This window comes from Lissotriton vulgaris, chromosome 7 (assembly GCF_964263255.1).
Source record: "Lissotriton vulgaris chromosome 7, aLisVul1.2, whole genome shotgun sequence".
Lineage (NCBI taxonomy): Eukaryota > Metazoa > Chordata > Amphibia > Caudata > Salamandridae > Lissotriton > Lissotriton vulgaris.
In genome coordinates, this window is record NC_141695.1 from 1,673,420,040 (window position 1) to 1,673,430,572 (window position 10,533).

The following is a 10,533-nucleotide window of genomic DNA, read 5'->3' on the forward strand; positions in this document are numbered from 1 at the left end:
CAAAATACAAGAGTGGATACATGAGAATGCACTGTGCACTACCCTGTGTTACTTTGGATTTACTAAACCACGCAAAGGCCTGTGGCTTCGAGTGGCTTAGTAAATGCCAAAAATGGAGTTGTGTCCAAGCTGTGCCAGAAAAGTAACACAACACAGACTTAAAATCAAAGTAAATCTGAGCCAATATGTCCACAAGGCATCAGTATAGGTCCATGAAGCTCCAGCACAGGTCAATGCAGCTCAGCTACTGCTTCATGCAGCTCCAGCACAGGTTCATGCAGCTCCAGCACAGGTCCATGAAGCTCCAGCACAGGTCCATGCGGCTCAGGTACAGGTCCATGCGGCTCAGGTACAGGTTCATGCAGCTTAGGTACAGGTTCATGCAGTTTCAGCACACATCCATGCAGCTCGGGCACAAGTATATGCAGAGCCAGCACAGGTCCATATTCATGCAGCTCCAGCACACGTCCATGCAGCTCCAGCACTGATCCATGCAGCGCAGGTGAAGGGTCATGCAGCGCCAGCTTCGGGCCATACAGCTCAAGCACAAGTCCATGCAGCTCAGGTACAGGTCCATGAAGCTCCAGCACAGGTCCATGAAGCTCCAGCACAGGTCCATGAAGCTCCAGCACAGGTCCATGCGGCCCAGGTACAGGATCATGCAGCTTAGGTACAGGTTTGTGCAGTTTCAGCACAGGTCCATGCGGCTCAGGTACAGGTACATGCAGCTTAGGTACAGGTTCATGCAGTTTCAGCACACATCCTTGCAACTCGGGCACAGGTATATGCAGAGCCAGCACAGGTCCATCCTGCCCCGGTATGGGTTAATGCAGCTCCAGCACAGGTCCAGGCAGCACAGATACATATTCATGCAGCTCCAGCACACGTCCATGCAGCTCCAGCACTGATCCATGCAGCTCAGGTGAAGGGTCATGCAGCGCCAGCTTCGGGCCATACAGCTCAAGCACAAGTCCATGCAGCTCAGGTACAGGTCCATGCAGCTCAAGCACAGGTCCATGCAGCTCTGGTAGTGGTCCATGTAGAGCCAGCACAGGTCCAGGCAGCTCAGGTATAGGTTTGTGCAGCTCCACAACATGTCCATTACGGCTCCAGCACAGGTCCATGCAGAGCGAGCACATGTTCATGCAGCTCCAGCACAGGTCCATGCAGTTCCGTCACAGGTCCATGCAGCTCAGGGACAGGTCAATGCAGCTCCGGCACAGGTCAATCCAGCTCCGGCACAGGTCAATCCAGCTCCGGCACAGGTCAATCCAGCTCCGGCACAGGTCCATGCAGCTCAAGCACAGGTCCATGCAGCTCAAGCACAGGTCCATGCAGCTCAAGCACAGGTCTATGCAGCTCAAGCACAGGCCCATGCAGCTCTGGTTTTGGTACATGCAGAGCCAGCACAGGTTCATCCAGCTCAGGTTAAAGGTTCATGCAGCTCCAGAACATGTCCATGCAGTTCCAGCAAAGGTCCATGCAGAGCGAGCACATGTTCATGCAGCTCCAGCACAGGTCCATGCAATTCCGGCACAGGTCCATGCAGCCTCAGCACAGGTCAATGCAGCTCCAGCACAGGTTCATGCAACTCCAGCACAGGTCCATGCAGCTCAGGTACAAGTTAATGCAGCTCAATCACAGGTCCATGGAGCGCCATCTCTAGCACAGGTCTATGCAGCTCAGGTATAGGTTCTTGCAGCTCCGGCACAGGCCATGCAGCTCAGGTACAGGTTCATGAATCTCTAGCACAGGTCTATGCAGCTCAGGTACAGGTTCTTGCAGCTCCGGCACAGGCCATGCAGCTCAGGTACAGGTTCATGAATCTCTAGCACAGGTCTATGCAGCTCAGGTACAGGTTCATGAATCTCTAGCACAGGTCTATGCAGCTCAGGTACAGGTTCATGAATCTCTAGCACATGTCTATGCAGCTCAGGTACAGGTTCTTGCAGCTCCGGCACAGGCCATGCAGCTCAGGTACAGGTTCATGAATCTCTAGCACAGGTCTATGCAGCTCAGGTATAGGTTCTTGCAGCTCGGGCACAGTACCATTCAGCGCCAGCACAGGTCCATGCAGCTCTGGCACAGTGCCATGCAGCTCTGGCACAGTTCCGTGTAGCTCCATAACAGGTCCATGCAGCTCCTTGTTCATCAGACGTAGCTTGAAGTTACTGCCCCAAAAGGTTGGCTTTTTTATGCAGCCCGCAGAGCTCCCAGAAGCCTGGTGACCTGATTCTAATGGTGGCAGCTATCGGCAGGAGCGCAGCTGTCACCGGTGCAGGAGGTGCAGTGGCACCTGGGCCAAAAGGCCTGGGGGCTCACCGAATCTCGATTACTGCGGCATTTTCCTATCCAAATAGCAGCCGCAGTGGGGACTGGGGCAGATGGCTATTTCCCTCCTTGCACTGGAGCCGATGGCGCTAGTGCGACGCCACTGGCTAGCAGTTAGGCGAGAGGACCACTTTGCGTCCTTTCTCCCAGACAACACTAGAGGAGCACCTTTGGGCTGGAGTAGGATGTGGATGTCAGTTCTTGAGCCACATATCTTGTAAAGGTTCTTCCCTTGGGTTTGCCTGCTATGGATATAACATAGGGGAATGCCCTTCATTCACTTGGGCATAGGGGCCTGCCTCCACAACGTACTCCGTGGGCTCTCCGGCAGTGTTGGGGAGGGTCAAATACACCAATGGCCCTCCAATAGGGATAATACAGCCCCCTACTCGGGTACACCTGAACAGCTCTGGGTTATGGGGCAATGCATAGTCTTAAAGTGGAGCGGGAACCCTTATCCCAGCATGGTGTCAGAGGCCGTAAGGCAATCATGGAAAATGGGCTCCCCTGCCCTCGGTTGGGTAGCATAAGACAGAGGTATGTGGGGTGCAGAAGGGCCCTCACACCACAGAGCCGCACCAGTGATGGCTGCACCCCTGGCTGTCAGACTTCTCCAAAGCAACAAGGCAGCACTCCTGCTGCATGTCCCTTCCACCAAACTGTAACTCTATAGTCAGGCCAGGGGGAGTAGCACTCCCAGGGTATAAAATGAGAATAAATTAGGGTGGAAACCAGCAGGAAGCCAGCACATTGTACCTTAAGGTCACTGGTACCAGACACCATTAGGTTAAAATAAAAGGGCAACTTTCAGGGATGTGAAAAAATATATATAGGGTGGGCCAGCTACCACACAGAGCTGCGGAATAGCGGCTCATCAGAAAGTTTCCATTGCTGGCATATTGTCTCAGTGCACACAGGGATGTTCTGATGCACACAGACGCATTCCACTGCATACATATTGTCTTAGTGCACAGAGGGAGGTTCTGATGCACACAGACGCATTCCACTGCATACATATTGTCTTAGTGCACAGAGGGAGGTTCTGATGCACACAGACGCATTCCACTGCATACATATTGTCTCAGTGCACAGAAGGAGGTTCTGATGCACACAGACGCATTCCACTGCATACATATTGTCTTAGTGCACAGAAGGAGGTTCTGATGCACACAGACGCATTCCACTGCATACATATTGTCTCAGTGCACAGAAGGAGGTTCTTATGCACACAGACGCATTCCACTGCATACATATTGTCTTAGTGCAGAGGGAGGTTCTGATGCACACAGACGCATTCCACTGCATACATATTGTCTTAGTGCACAGAGGGAGGTTCTGATGCACACAGACGCATTCCACTGCATACATATTGTCTTAGTGCAGAGGGAGGTTCTGATGCACACAGACGTATTCGACTGCATACATATTGTCTTAGTGCACAGAGGGAGGTTCTTATGCACACAGACGCATTCCACTGCATACATATTGTCTTAGTGCACAGAGGGAGGTTCTGATGCACACAGACGCATTCCACTGCATACATATTGTCTCAGTGAACACAGGGAGGTTCTGATGCACACAGACGCATTCCACTGCATACTATTGTCTTAGTGCACAGAGGGAGGTTCTGATGCACACAGACGTATTCGACTGCATACATATTGTCTCAGTGCACAGAAGGAGGTTCTTATGCACACAGACGCATTCCACTGCATACATATTGTCTTAGTGCAGAGGGAGGTTCTGATGCACACAGACGCATCCACTGCATACATATTGTCTCAGTGCACAGAGGGAGGTTCTGATGCACACAGACGCATTCCACTGCATACATATTGTCTTAGTGCACAGAGGGAGGTTCTGATGCACACAGACGCATTCCACTGCATACATATTGTCTTAGTGCAGAGGGAGGTTCTGATGCACACAGACGTATTCGACTGCATACATATTGTCTTAGTGCACAGAGGGAGGTTCTTATGCACACAGACGCATTCCACTGCATACATATTGTCTTAGTGCACAGAGGGAGGTTCTGATGCACACAGACGCATTCCACTGCATACATATTGTCTCAGTGAACACAGGGAGGTTCTGATGCACACAGACGCATTCCACTGCATACTATTGTCTTAGTGCACAGAGGGAGGTTCTGATGCACACAGACGCATTCCACTGCATACATATTGTCTCAGTGCACACAGGGAGGTTCTGATGTACACAGACGCTTTCCACTGCATACATTCTGTCTCATTTTCAACGGTTGGTACCACAGCAGAAAGCCAGATTCAACTATATATAGGCTGTCTCATAGGTGTAGTAACTTCTTTGAGTTAAATACAGCTGTATTTTATTAATCGCGGGCAGTGCAAGTACAATGTAATCGTAAATCATACATTCTTACATAGCGCCTTTCACTGTAAGGTCTCAAGGCGCTTGCTTTGGGAACCCGTCCTGGCCTTTCCCTGTGAGATTACCCCTACGGGGCATCCCCAAAGTGAAGACCAGGCATCCCATCGCGGTGGGGCCGAAGTGGAGATTAAGCAAGCTATTGCCCAGAGTTGCAGAGTGTGAACCCACGATTCGAGTATGACCGCTGCATCAGGGACTGCCTCCTCTAACCGGTGAGCCACACTTCTCCAATGTGTGGTCCCCTCAGTTAACGCACCCCCCACCTGCCACTGCAACACTGTAGAATCCCCCCTAAGAACACTACATCCCCATAGCAACCCATGACATAGACACCGCAACAGACACAGAAGTGAAATGTTGTTTTGCACACAGGGGTCTCATTGTACACAGAAGGGTTCTATAGCACACTCATCTTTTCCATTGCGCACTAGAACGTTCCTTTGAAAGTACTGGACTCACGCAGGACAACTCCATTGTAAACGGTGGGTCTCACACATGAAATTGTCATTGCAAACACTTGGTCTCACACAGAGAGGTTGAATTGCAAACTGTGAGTCTCACCCAGGAAGGGTCCATTCCCAACATTGGCTTCCACACAGGAATGTTCCATTACTCACATTGGGTCTCCAACATGAAGGTCCCACTGCACAGACTGGATGTCACATTGGAATGTTCCATTGAAAGCAGTGGGTCTCACACAGAAAGGTTCATATGCAAGCAGTGGGTCTCACAATGGAATGTTCCACTGCAACGGCTGGGTCTGACACTGGAAGGTTACACACAAGCAGTGGGTCTCACACTAAAGGACTATAATGCACACACTGGATCTCACACATGAAGTTCCCATTGCAACCACTGGATCTCACACAGAAAGGTTCTCTTGCAAGCAGTGGGTCTCACACAGGAATGTTCCACTGCAAAGACTGGGTCTCACATTGGAAGGTTACATTGCAAAGACTGGGTCTCACATTGGAAGGTTACATTGCAAAGACAGGGTCTCACATTGGAAGTTTCCATTGCAAACACACAGATTCACACAGGAATGTTCCACTGAAAGCACTGGTTCATCCACCGGAAGGTTCCACTGCATACTCTGGTTATCGCACAGGAAGGTTCTATTGCAAGCAGTGGGTCTCACACAGGAATGTTCCACTGCAAAGACTGGGTCTCTTATTGGAAGGTTACATTGCAAAGACTGGGTCTCACATTGGAAGGTTAGATTGCAAAGACTGGGTCTCAAATTGGAAGGTTACATTGCAAAGACTGGGTCTCACATTGGAAGGTTACATTGCAAAGACTGGGTCTAACATTGGAAGGTTACATTGCAAAGACTGGGTCTCACATTGGAAGTTTCCATTGCAAACACGAAGATTCACAGAGGAATGTTCCAATGAAAGCACTGGTTCATCCACAGGAAGGTTCCACTGCATACTCTGGTTATCGCACAGAAAGGTTCTGTTTCACACAATGGATGTCACTCAGGAAGATTCCAGTACAAGCACTAGGTCTCTTACTTGAAGGTTAAGGTTCCACTGCAAACACTGGGTTTCGAACAGGAGAGTTCCATTGCAAAGACCAGGTCTCCCATTGGAGGTTTCCATTGTACACACGTGGTCTCACACAGGAATGTCCCATTGCAAACACTCGGTTTCACAAAGCAAGGCTCCACCTCAAACACTGGGTCTCCCATGAGAAAGTTATTTTGGAAACCCTGGGTCTCAAACAGGGAGATTTCACTGCAAACTCTGGGCCTCAAACATGAAGCTTCCAATGCAAAAAATGTCACACAGAGAGATTCCATTGGAGACAGCATGTCACTTACTGGAAGGTTACCCTCAGTTGCAACCACTGGGTCTCCCACTGGAAGTTTGCCACGGCAAACACTGGGTCTCACTCTGGAAGGTTTCTTGGGAGCAGTGGATATGACTCGGGAATGTTCCATTTCAAAAACTGAGTCTCACAAAGGGAGGTTCCACTGCTAACACTGGGTCTCACACTGGAATGTTCCATTACAATCAGCGTGTGTCCCAAAAGAAAGTTCCCCATGCAAACACTGGCTCTCACACAAGTTTCAATTGCAAAAACTGGGTCTCTTACTGGAAGCTTCAACTGCAAACACTGGGTCTCAACGAGGAAGGTTCCATTGCAAGCAGCGGGTCTCTTACTGGAAGGTTCTACTGCAAACATTGGGTCGCAATGAGGAAGGTTCCATTGCAAGCAGTGGGTGTCTTACTGGAAGGTTCTACTGCAAGCAGTGGGGGTCTCTTACTGGAAGGTTCTACTACACACACTGGGTTCTATTGCAAGCAGTGGGTCTCACAGAGGAGGGTCCCCCTGCTCACCGGTGGTCTCTTTGTAAACAGCAAGCAGTGGGTCTCTTACTGGAAAGTTCTACTGCAAACACTGGGTCTCCACGAGGAAGGTTCCATTGCAAGCAGAGGGTCTCTTACTGGAAGGTTCTACTGCAAACACTGGGTCTCAAAGAGGAAGGTTCCATTGCAAGCAGTGGGTGTCTTACTGGAAGGTTCTACTGCAAACACGGGTCTCCACGAGGAAGGTTCCACTGCAAGCAGCGGGTCTCTTACTGGAAGGTTCTACTGCAAACAGTGGGTCGCAAAGAGGAAGGTTCCATTGCAAGCAGAGGGTCTCTTACTGGAAGGTTCTACTGCAAACACTGGGTCTCCACGAGGAAGGTTCCATTGCAAGCAGTGGATGTTGTACTGGAAGGTTCCACTGTAAACACTGGGTCGCAATGAGGAAGGTTCCATTGCAAGCAGTGGGTCTCTTACTGGAAGGGTACACTGCAAACACTGGGTCTCAAATGGGGAGGGTTCCATTGCAAGCAGTGGGTGTCTTACTGGAAGGTTCTACTGCAAACACTGGGTCTCCACGAGGAAGGTTCCACTGCAAGCAGCGGGTCTCTTACTGGAAGGTTCTACTGCAAACAGTGGGTCGCAAAGAGGAAGGTTCCATTGCAAGCAGAGGGTCTCTTACTGGAAGGTTCTACTGCAAACACTGGGTCTCCACGAGGAAGGTTCCATTGCAAGCAGTGGATGTTGTACTGGAAGGTTCCACTGTAAACACTGGGTCGCAATGAGGAAGGTTCCATTGCAAGCAGTGGGTCTCTTACTGGAAGGGTACACTGCAAACACTGGGTCTCAAATGGGGAGGGTTCCATTGCAAGCAGTGGGTGTCTTACTGGAAGGTTCTACTGCAAACACTGGGTCTCCACGAGGAAGGTTCCACTGCAAGCAGCGGGTCTCTTACTGGAAGGTTCTACTGCAAACAGTGGGTCGCAAAGAGGAAGGTTCCATTGCAAGCAGAGGGTCTCTTACTGGAAGGTTCTACTGCAAACACGGGTCTCCACGAGGAAGGTTCCATTGCAAGCAGTGGATGTTGTACTGACCGGTTCAACTGTAAACACTGGGTCGCAATGAGGAAGGTTCCATTGCAAGTAGCGGGTGTCTTACTGGAAGGTTCTACTGCAAACACTGGGTCTCAACGAGGAAGGTTCACTGTAAGCAGTGGATGTTGTACTGAAAGGATCCATTGCAAGCAGTGGGTGTCTTACTGTAAGGTTCTACTGCAAGCAGTGGGGGTCTCTTACTGGAAGGTTCTATTACACACACTGGGTTCTATTGCAAGCAGTGGGTCTCACAGAGGAGGGTCCCCCTGCTCACCGGTGGTCTCTTTGTAAACATCTTCATTGCTTACACTAGCCTTCGGAAAAAAGCATGCGAACTGGGCTCTCACCCCCAACCCCTCTCCTTACAGATACCTCCCTGTCTTTGCCCACAGGATGCCACACGAAACCCAGGGCTGTGTGTGGGATCTATTGGTCAGGACCTTAATTAAACATTATTTTAAATGCAGGCTCCGGCATCTGGCCGGGATATTATCCCCATAAAATAAGTGGCAGGTGGTAAAGCAGCGTCCGGCTGCCGTTCACATGCGATCTCTAGACTTCAGAGTTACCTCTCATGTTATCGGGCTTTATAGGCCGAGGTCTGAGACAGCACAGCTAGCCCCTAGGTTACACAGATGTCAGTGTCAGGCTTTATACAGCAGAGTCGCCCAAGTTAGAAATCCTTAGCATCAGCCCGTGTACAGCAGCTCTAAGCTACATGCTAACTGCAGATCTTTTAGTCAGGGCCGCTGAAATGATGCGATTCAGCCGCTGTGGCATTTTCCACAGCTTGATGAATTAGACGCATTTTCCACATAATCCACAACTGTCTGCTTAATTTGCAGACTTAAAAAAACGTTTATGCTAAAAAGAAAGTTACTGAAAACGAGGTGACGTGGTGCCACGCAGTGGGAGGCCATTTTGCAGTGGGAGTCTGGTCACCGTTCACTTGCTTATTGCAGTAGTTGGGTACTAAACTGGTACTAATGAGGTGAAGTCTCTACCTAGACATTGTTAAGATATGTAAAAATGTAAAAATAATGCGGTTATACGATCACAAAATGTGCCGCATTACAGTGGGCAATGTGCCTTGTCTTGCTGCATAATTTACTCAACCCTGCCTCATAATTTGGTCTTCTCCGGCCGCATAATTCCAGCGATAGGTTAACTCTTACGCATTAACGGAAGGAATTTATAGACGCTTCCCGAAAAGAAGCAAGGGGCACATCCACTGAATGTGAGTGATGGGGTGAAAGGTTCAACAAGGGTGCCAGACTAGAACACTGGCACGAGTGACATGAGCGAGTGTCTGTAATATCCCTTCTGAATAGGTTATGTCTAACATCCTTTGCCTGGCTGGCAGTGATATTCAGAGCTGGCTTTGTCTCTGTGTGAGATTCGGAGCTGCCACTCTGTTCCACCTTACAAATGTGAGAGCTTGGGGTACTAACCCGTGCCATGAGATACCAAGCCACCAGCTTTTGCCATTCTCTCCTTGAGAGTTTCCAGGCTGCCAACCTGTGCCATATTCATTTTGTGCGGTTCAAAGCTGGGGGTGATATTCTGGGCTGCCAACTTGTACCATGCTGCTAGTGTAGGATTCCGAGTTACCAACCTGTGCGTTTCCTTCTGGTGAGCGATTCCGAGCTACCTGGATATGCCCTCTTCCCCGTGTGAGATTCACAGGTTTCCAGGCTGTGGCATCCTTCTCGTGTAAGTTTCCGAGCCGCTGCCAACCTGTGGCATCCCAGCGGTGGGAGCTTCCAAGCTGACCACCTCTGCCTCCCTTCTATTGTGAGATTCCGAGCTGCCAGCCTATGCCGGCTTTTAGGTGTGAGAAACTGAAATATCAACATGTGCCAACTTCTTGGAGTGAGATCTTGAGCTGCCAGCCTCCTAGTGTGAGATTCGGACCTGCCAGCCTGTGCCATCCTCACCATGTGTGCTTCTGATCTGTCCGATTCTGGACTGCCAGCAGGTGCCATCTTCCTGGCGTGAGATTCAGATCCACCAGCATGTGCCAACCTCTTGTTTTAAGATTGTTTGATCTGGAGCATCCTTCAGATTTGATGCCCAGAGAGGATAGCCTAATACTCACATGAAAGGCTACCAGTCTGTCAAACCCAGAGAGGGAGACTTGGTACTGCATAGTGCCAACTTGTGCCCTATCCAAGCGTCAGAGACAGACACCCTCCTATATATGCTTTGCCGCTGTAGAACGTTCCAATGTCAGTGCCTCGTGTGTAGGCCTCACTTCAGCTTTTCTAGGTCCACAACCACTGGAGCAGGCCTCACTCCAGTCCGCGTCCTCTACTAATGCATGGTGACTAGTGCAAGACTTCTCCTTCCAGCTCTCTCTGACAAGACACTGCCGCTGTGAAACA